Source organism: Gadus chalcogrammus, unplaced genomic scaffold, assembly GCF_026213295.1.
Source record: "Gadus chalcogrammus isolate NIFS_2021 unplaced genomic scaffold, NIFS_Gcha_1.0 GACHA077, whole genome shotgun sequence".
In the NCBI taxonomy this organism is placed as follows: domain Eukaryota; kingdom Metazoa; phylum Chordata; class Actinopteri; order Gadiformes; family Gadidae; genus Gadus; species Gadus chalcogrammus.
The window spans coordinates 250,167-257,864 of record NW_026613512.1 but is presented as its reverse complement, the minus strand read 5'-3'; the positions used below and the strand labels follow the sequence as shown (position 1 = coordinate 257,864).

Genomic DNA, 7,698 nt, shown 5'->3' with positions numbered 1-7,698 from the left:
GCCCGTTCGCGGGCAAAACATTTGTCATTTGACGCGATCGCCCGTTTCGCGGGCAATTTTTTTATTGTTTCGATTAAACAATTAAATACAATACAAATATAAAGTAAAAACAAGTGTTATCACTATCTATCATAATACAGATAGCGATCCGCTATCTGTATTATGTTATTTCGTCGTTTGGAAACATGTTTTCTGCATCGCGTCGTCTGTTGCCGGGCAGGTTGTCAGGATGTAAACAAACGATGACGTAGGCCGGTACAATTTTCGCCCCCGGCACAATTTTAACGTGACAGCTGCAATAGAGTTCCGGGTGTTATAGATATATATTTATTTGTCATTGGACAGAAGTACAACGAAATTCAGTGCACTCATGTACTGGTCTAATTTAAAAAGGTAACATAATAAATAATAAATAAAGAAAGAAAATACATTCAACATTTCGTTCACTCACTGCTTCACCTGTAGTCTCATATAAGCCTCCAATGCTCCAAACTCTATTTGTGAAACATGCAGACGGAATAGTGAGACTGCCAGCAGGCAGCAGCAAAGAGATGTAGGCGACCTCGGTTTATTTCTCCAGCTTTCACAGACACACAAACACGCACACAGATTGCTTGGTCTTTTTTTTGTTTCGTCGTTGTCTGTTAAAACCGCCAAGTGGAGCGACGTGTCTGGGAAGCTAGCCTCTTGGTCTGAGCATGTGTGTGCATCGCTTCTCGGCCTTTTGGCTAACATCAAGTGTAGTATCTGTTCTTATCAGTTTAATATCTGATACGTCCCCTACCCGGGGACCATATATTAAATTGATTTTTCGAACTGGGAGATGGAAAAGGGGCTTGCTCCGTCCACTCCACGCATCGACCTGGTATTGCAGTAAACTCCAGGACCGGTGCACCCCTCTCTCACTGTGAAAAAACCAAAACTAAACTCCTCCTGAGAGTACACCCGTCCGCCTGTAGACAATACGTGTCATTTACAATTCACAAACGCACTGTTTACAATTACTCCAACGATATTCTGTTGTAGTGATGTTATGGTTTGCGTCGAGGCATCGGGGCGTGTGTCGAGTACCTCGGCTCCTCCCCCAGCGAAGCTCCGTATCACATAGGCGAAATGACGTGGCGCGTGACGTTCGAGGCTTCATCTCGGGCTGTTCCGCGATATGGGTTCACAATTGGCACATTTTTACAAAAAGAAGACCCTACCCAGTTCCAAGATCACTTTTATGGCTATGTAATTAATCACACTCGTTCTCAGACATCATGCAGTTCTATTATTACAATTATTAGTAGGCTACTGTAGTTATAAGACAATCTATTTTGCCCGGGATGACTTAAACCTTTGTCAAATGATTTGTTCTCTACCATGAGCTCGGGAGATATTTATGAACGGCACACTCACACGTATCAATGAAATGACTTTAATTCTTAAACGTTTTGATGTTGTACGAAGCAAACATCACATCATCACAGGAAACTCTTTCTTTCATCATAATTTCATTCCTTGTCCCTAGCGTACTCATTTGAAGCTTCGAGGTCGAACCACTTTGATGGTTCACCTGGCTGCGAGGCTTTGACGTTTCATGAGGCATCATCTCGCCACCACTATTCTGTTGTTTAAGAAATGTGGCATTCGGGGGTCGGGGAAACAATAAGATAAAGTTCAGTTAAAGAACTAGTGACAAGTTGCCAACAACGCCACCCCAGGAATTTCACCTGGAGAGTTAGATTAACCTAAGTTAAAGCACACAAGTTCGTTCACTAATGAAGCTTGAGGACTGGGTCCAGCATACAAATTCAATTCCTTTTAATTAATATATATAATCTTTAAGCATGACTTCTCAATAAAATATGTTCACACAAACACACTAAAGCGAACACACACACACACACACAAAATACACAAAAAGGGAAGAGCAAATAACTAAATGGGTTTTAAATCAAAAGTAAAGGAGATTTATCCAAACTGATAAATCCAAATGAATAAGTAAAGCAATTAAACCAAACCAAAATAACTAAGAAACGAATTAAACCAAAACACCATGCAAAGCAACCCACAAAACACAAATAATATCATGGATAAGTAAAGCAATTAAGCCAAAACAAACATGCAAAGCAACCCACAAAACACAAATAATATCATCAATAAGATCAGTTGGAAGTCTGTTAAATGAATGGATCAAAATAATGAGACTTAGGGTGAGGCAGCAATCACCATACTCGGGGCAGGTACAGCACAGTAGGAGATGCAGAGTAGGATCGATGTGTTGGCTATATAATCAGTGGACAAAACGGCAGCCGGCCAACAGCAGCGTGAAGAGGGGGGGGGGACGTGCTGGCAGAAACCGCCCACACACACGTCAACCCTGCCATAGAAAAATACATTTGTTCTAGAGGCTGAACAACAACTGTAATAACTTGGGTTAGCGTCATCTTATCCACATACCGTCAGGAGTTGAATGAACATCAAAGGGGAGGAAGGGGACCACCTGTAGCGAGCAACACCATTACAAGTGCAACTCGATCTACAGCTGATCGCTCCCCGCTGCAACAGGTAGAGGAGGAAACACTCGCACGCCCTACAACTGGGGTCGATACGGGCGAGGGAAGACCCGGCCAATAAACTGCCTGAGGGATGGAAGCCAATATTGAGGACTTGTGCAAAGTTTAGAAGGTACACAGATGCACACAACCACTACATACCAAACAACGGCGAGCTGCACGATCCAACTAAAAGGCGATCAGGTGAGGCGATCAGGTTTCGGTGACAACAGGGGGCGGGGTAGCCAGGAGCTCCCAGGCAAGAGTGCTCCCAGTGCACAACCACCCACCTTTATAGGCAGCGCACCCAACAGTGATAGGCCGGTACTGCAGCACTAATTAAAGGCCCATCCTGCTACAGAAAGAAAAAAGGATTCTTTCTGTGGCGTGTCGATAACTCGGACCTCCAGGTTTCCTTTCGTTATGCTTCCATCACGCTGATTTCAGATTCGCCTGTCATCGTGTGACCGGTGGTCTACAGTGTTTATTAAAGTCTAGACATCTCCGAATGCTTTGCAACCGTTCTCCTGGGGAACACGCGTGGGCATCGTTCAGCCCACCTGAACGTGTACAACTCATACTTACCTGGCAAGGGAGATACCATGATCAAGAAGGTGGTTCACCCATAGCGAGGCTCAGCCATTGCACTGAGGCTGTTGCTGACCCGTGCGAATTCCCCAAATGTGGGAATCTCGATTGCATAATTTCTGGTAGTGGGGGACTGCGTTCGCGCTCTCCCCTGATCATGTTGTTCTAAAGAAATAATAGCTATGAATGATACCACCCTGAGCACGCCCGATCTCGGAGGCTAAGCAGGGTCCGGCCTGGTTAGTACTTGGATGGGTGACCGCCTGGGAATGGCTCATGACCCCCCAAAGTCCCTATCCCTCAACACTGGGATCGATCCAAAAGGATCGAGGATCAAAACGGACGGCTCCATCTGGTGGCCACTGGTGGGTGGTTTTATTTTCAGAAATGTCATGTGCAAGGCCTAGATTATCAAAATCCACTAGTCTGCTGGATGTTTTGTTTATTATTTTCATACTTTGAGTGGATGTAGCTGATGAGATTCATACAATCAAGTGGAAAAGTGTTAAATTGTTACATTTTTGGGCTGAATTAAGAAAAATAATAAGAGCCATTCACAGAACTCATTGTTTTGATCACAGTGGGGGTGTATTCACACCTCTGGTTGCGGGAGTGAAGACACAAGGACTTCTAATTTCTTTGGTGTGTTTTTTCTTTGCACACTGAGACTCCAAAATACTTTTACAACTTTTATTTTTCAACCAGAATGTGTTTCATTGAAAAGGCAATCCATATAAACACAAATAAACAAGATCATTTTAGTTAAAAGCTCGCCCACCACGACTAGGTACAGATCTACAGGCGAGAACACGAGAGCATGAGACGAGAGACAAACATGTACTACCATTTGCAAACATTTAGTTAAACATGGAGCTGACAGACATACACACATCACAAGGACAGGCACATATAAATAACATTAATAATAATAAAAAACACTCAACAATTAAGAACACACACACACACACACACACACACACACACACACACACACACCACACACACACACACACACACACACACACCACACACACACACACACACACACTTGTACTTAAGATACAAATCAACAATTGGCTTGTACAGGCTAAAGTGCAATAATGAACATGATTATCCATAGACTCGGGTGACCAATCAACAAATAAAGGCTCAAGCTGTTCCTCCCTTTTGTGTTTTGTTGAGCAAACTTTTGTTAAAACTGAAGCAGACAAATACATACAAACATCAAAAAAGACATGAAGCTGACAAAGACAAACAACATGCATGACAAAAACACAGATTATCTGAACATGAACAACCACTAAAGGGTATGTAAACTGATTGTGTTAGATTGGAACTGATTATGGTTTAAAAGATTGGCCTCGATATTGAACAGAGCAGAATGGATACTACAAAGTTAATTTTAACAGCAATATAAATAATAATAAATAAAAAGCGAACAAAAGAACTTCAAGTAAATCTGCAAAGTGCCTTTTTTTTAACGATATAAATAAATAGATAGTGCTTAATGAAGCACTTTAAAAAACACACAAAGACAAAGACAAACACACACAAACAAGCCTCTTTCTCTCTCTTACAGATGGCACAGGAACAGTGGCATCACAGAGGTAAGTTATTCACACACACACACACACACACACACACACACACACACACACACACACACACCCACACACACACACACACACACACACACACACACACGCATTTCCAGGTATTTACACAGTCCTCCTGTCCAACTCTGCATCCACGACACTCTTAAAGTGTTCAAAGTTGTCATACACCACATTGTAAAAGCCAGGGGTAGTGGACTTCCTAGTGGATGGACAGTAGGAAAACATTTTCTGCATGCTTCCAGCCACTTTGTCCTTGAAAGGGTTGTACCTCTTCCACTGTCCACCACAGTTGGCATGTGGCAAGCCCCACATGGCCTTGAGGACTTGTTAGGCATGAATGTCTTCACTGTTGGTGCAGGAGGGACAAGGCTCTGGCTGCAGGATGGCCCACGAAACAGGACGGAGGGGGCCTGTGGCTGTGCGGGGAGGACCAGCAGTATGGGTGCTGCCGACACAGGGGGTGGGCCGTAGGTCAACGCAGCAGGTGGCCTCGGCTGGAGGTGGGTGGGCGCAGGAGGCCTCGGCAGAATGGGGGTGAGCGCAGCAGGCTTCAGCCGGGTGGAGGACGACAAACCCAGTGGGCTGAACGGGCCGGTTCGCGGGAGTCACAGGCTCATCAACAAATAATCTGGAAATATAAAATACACATGTGATCAGTATTGATATGACGTGTGTGCTATTTGCTTTCCACAGCCAAAGTGCTTATGACAACTTAGCTCCGCTTCTCACCACGTCTCTTTCCAGCCTGGTGATGGATGTGCCGGTACTGGACCTGAGGCCGGTCTGGCGGAGCAGTCGCTCCTTCTGCCACTTCAGCAGCTCGTTCTGCTCTCCCTGCTGGCAGTACTGGAACAGCAGCCACACCAGCCAGCCGACATCATTCTCCACAAGCCACCTGAAGGTCTGACCGGCGTGCTTCCCGAACGTGATGACCAGCTGACCTTTCCAAAGGTCTCTGCTGTCTTGAGATCCAGCCATTTAGGGTCAACAACAGTGCTGCTGCGGGCCTCTGCCACAGACCTTGCTGCCTCTGTACAGTACAGCCTGGCCTCTCCTAGCCGGTACAAAATGATGTTGGGGTACTGGTGTAGCTGTTGATGGTTGACCAGCGATGGTTTAGTGGCCAAGCTCTTCCCGCAGACATCACAGGTAAGGTCTCCCTGGCGTCTGCATGGATCTTCAGATGACTCGCCAGGTTGGACTTTTCACCGAATGTCTTGTCGCACACGGTGCACTGATGTGTAGGCATGTTCCATCTGGTACTGTAAAACATGAATAAATGAGTAAAACTAAAAGCAGATCATTTAGATTGACAATATGTAGCCCTTTATTATACAGAAATCTGCTGTTGGTGTATTAGCCTAGGACAACAAGCTCGCCAGATTGTCAAGAGATTAACACGGTCGCCAAATTGCTTCATGTTACAATTACTCTCGCATCAGCTGTTGTCTCAACAGTCACATTTACCCATATTAACACATATCCACATCAAATTGACCAAGAAAACGTTGATTGTCGCCGAAAAGCAACAAGTTTGCAGGTATGCGACGTAGCCCTTACTATTGTAAACAGTGTCGTTAGCCGCGCCTAGCTATCGTCACAAACACACATTAATCAGCTTATTATTTCAACAACCCTTGGGTGAATATAGTAATGCCATACACCGTTGGAAAGCTTAGATTGCCACGATTAAAACGAGACTTCCCACGGGTAATATGGTTGCTCACCGACAAAACGGCGATAGGTTGACTAAAGTCTACCCAGCAGCTAAAAACGTAACCTCTACGTCTTCCCTTTATACACAACGACCACGTTATGACACGGTCGAAATCTTTTCTCTTTCTACAAAATCGAAACAGCTTAATACAAACCGTAAAGAAAAAAATGTCTAATTATTAACTAGCAAACGATGCAGGGGATAAAATTTACCTGAGTGAATCCTCCGTTGACTGCTTCACCGGGGAATACCACGTGCTGTAAGCTATTTTCTTTTTCAACTCGAGCTCATTGGCTGCAATAGAGTTCCGGGTGTTATAGATATATATTTATTTGTCATTGGACAGAAGTACAACGAAATTCAGTGCACTCACGTACTGGTCTAATTTAAAAAGGTAACATAATAAATAATAAATAAAGAAAGAAAATACATTCAACATTTCGTTCACTCACTGCTTCACCTGTAGTCTCATATAAGCCTCCACTGCTCCAAACTCTATTTGTGAAACATGCAGACGGAATAGTGAGACTGCCAGCAGGCAGCAGCAAAGAGATGTAGCGACCTCGGTTTATTTCTCCAGCTTTCAGACACACAAACACGCACACAGATTGCTTGGTCTTTTTTTTGTTTCGTCGTTGTCTGTTAAACCGCCAAGTGGAGCGACGTGTCTGGGAAGCTAGCCTCTTGGTCTGAGCATGTGTGTGCATCGCTTCTCGGCCTTTTGGCTAAGATCAAGTGTAGTATCTGTTCTTATCAGTTTAATATCTGATATGTCCCCTACCCGGGGACCATATATTAAATTGATTTTTCGAACTGGGAGATGGAAAAGGGGCTTGCTCCGTCCACTCCACGCATCGACCTGGTATTGCAGTAACTCCAGGACCGGTGCACCCCTCTCTCACTGTGAAAAACAAAACTAAACTCCTCCTGAGAGTACACCCGTCCGCCTGTAGACAATAAAGTGTCATTTACAATTCACAAACGCACTGTTTACAATTACTCCAACGATATTCTGTTGTAGTGATGTTATGGTTTGCGTCGAAGCATCGGGGCGTGTGTCGAGTACCTCGGCTCCTCCCCCAGCGAAGCTCCGTATCACATAGGCGAAATGACGTGGCGCGTGACGTTCGAGGCTTCATCTCGGGCTGTTCCGCGATATGGGTTCACAATTGGCACATTTCTACAAAAAGAAGACCCTACCCAGTTCCAAGATCACTTTTATGGCTATGTAATTAAT

At 44.5% G+C, this 7,698-nt stretch overlaps 1 long non-coding RNA gene and 3 other non-coding genes across 4 annotated transcripts; 3 read left to right on the top strand and 1 right to left on the bottom strand.

Annotated features, from left to right (window-relative positions):
* The first annotated feature begins 708 nt into the window (after positions 1 to 708).
* On the top strand, positions 709 to 900 carry LOC130378427 (U2 spliceosomal RNA). Its single transcript, XR_008894702.1, has one exon. It is a non-coding gene; the product is annotated as a U2 spliceosomal RNA (small nuclear RNA).
* Positions 901 to 2,044: 1,144 nt separating this feature from the next.
* On the bottom strand, positions 2,045 to 2,889 carry LOC130378421 (uncharacterized). Its single transcript, XR_008894700.1, has 3 exons — positions 2,703 to 2,889; positions 2,446 to 2,627; positions 2,045 to 2,365 (listed from the first exon to the last, which is right to left on the bottom strand). It is a non-coding gene; the product is annotated as an uncharacterized LOC130378421 (long non-coding RNA).
* A 228-nt stretch (positions 2,890 to 3,117) lies between these two features.
* Positions 3,118 to 3,282, top strand: LOC130378431 (U1 spliceosomal RNA). The gene has a single exon (XR_008894705.1). It is a non-coding gene; the product is annotated as a U1 spliceosomal RNA (small nuclear RNA).
* Positions 3,283 to 7,166: 3,884 nt separating this feature from the next.
* Positions 7,167 to 7,357, top strand: LOC130378433 (U2 spliceosomal RNA). The gene has a single exon (XR_008894707.1). It is a non-coding gene; the product is annotated as a U2 spliceosomal RNA (small nuclear RNA).
* Positions 7,358 to 7,698: the final 341 nt, after the last annotated feature.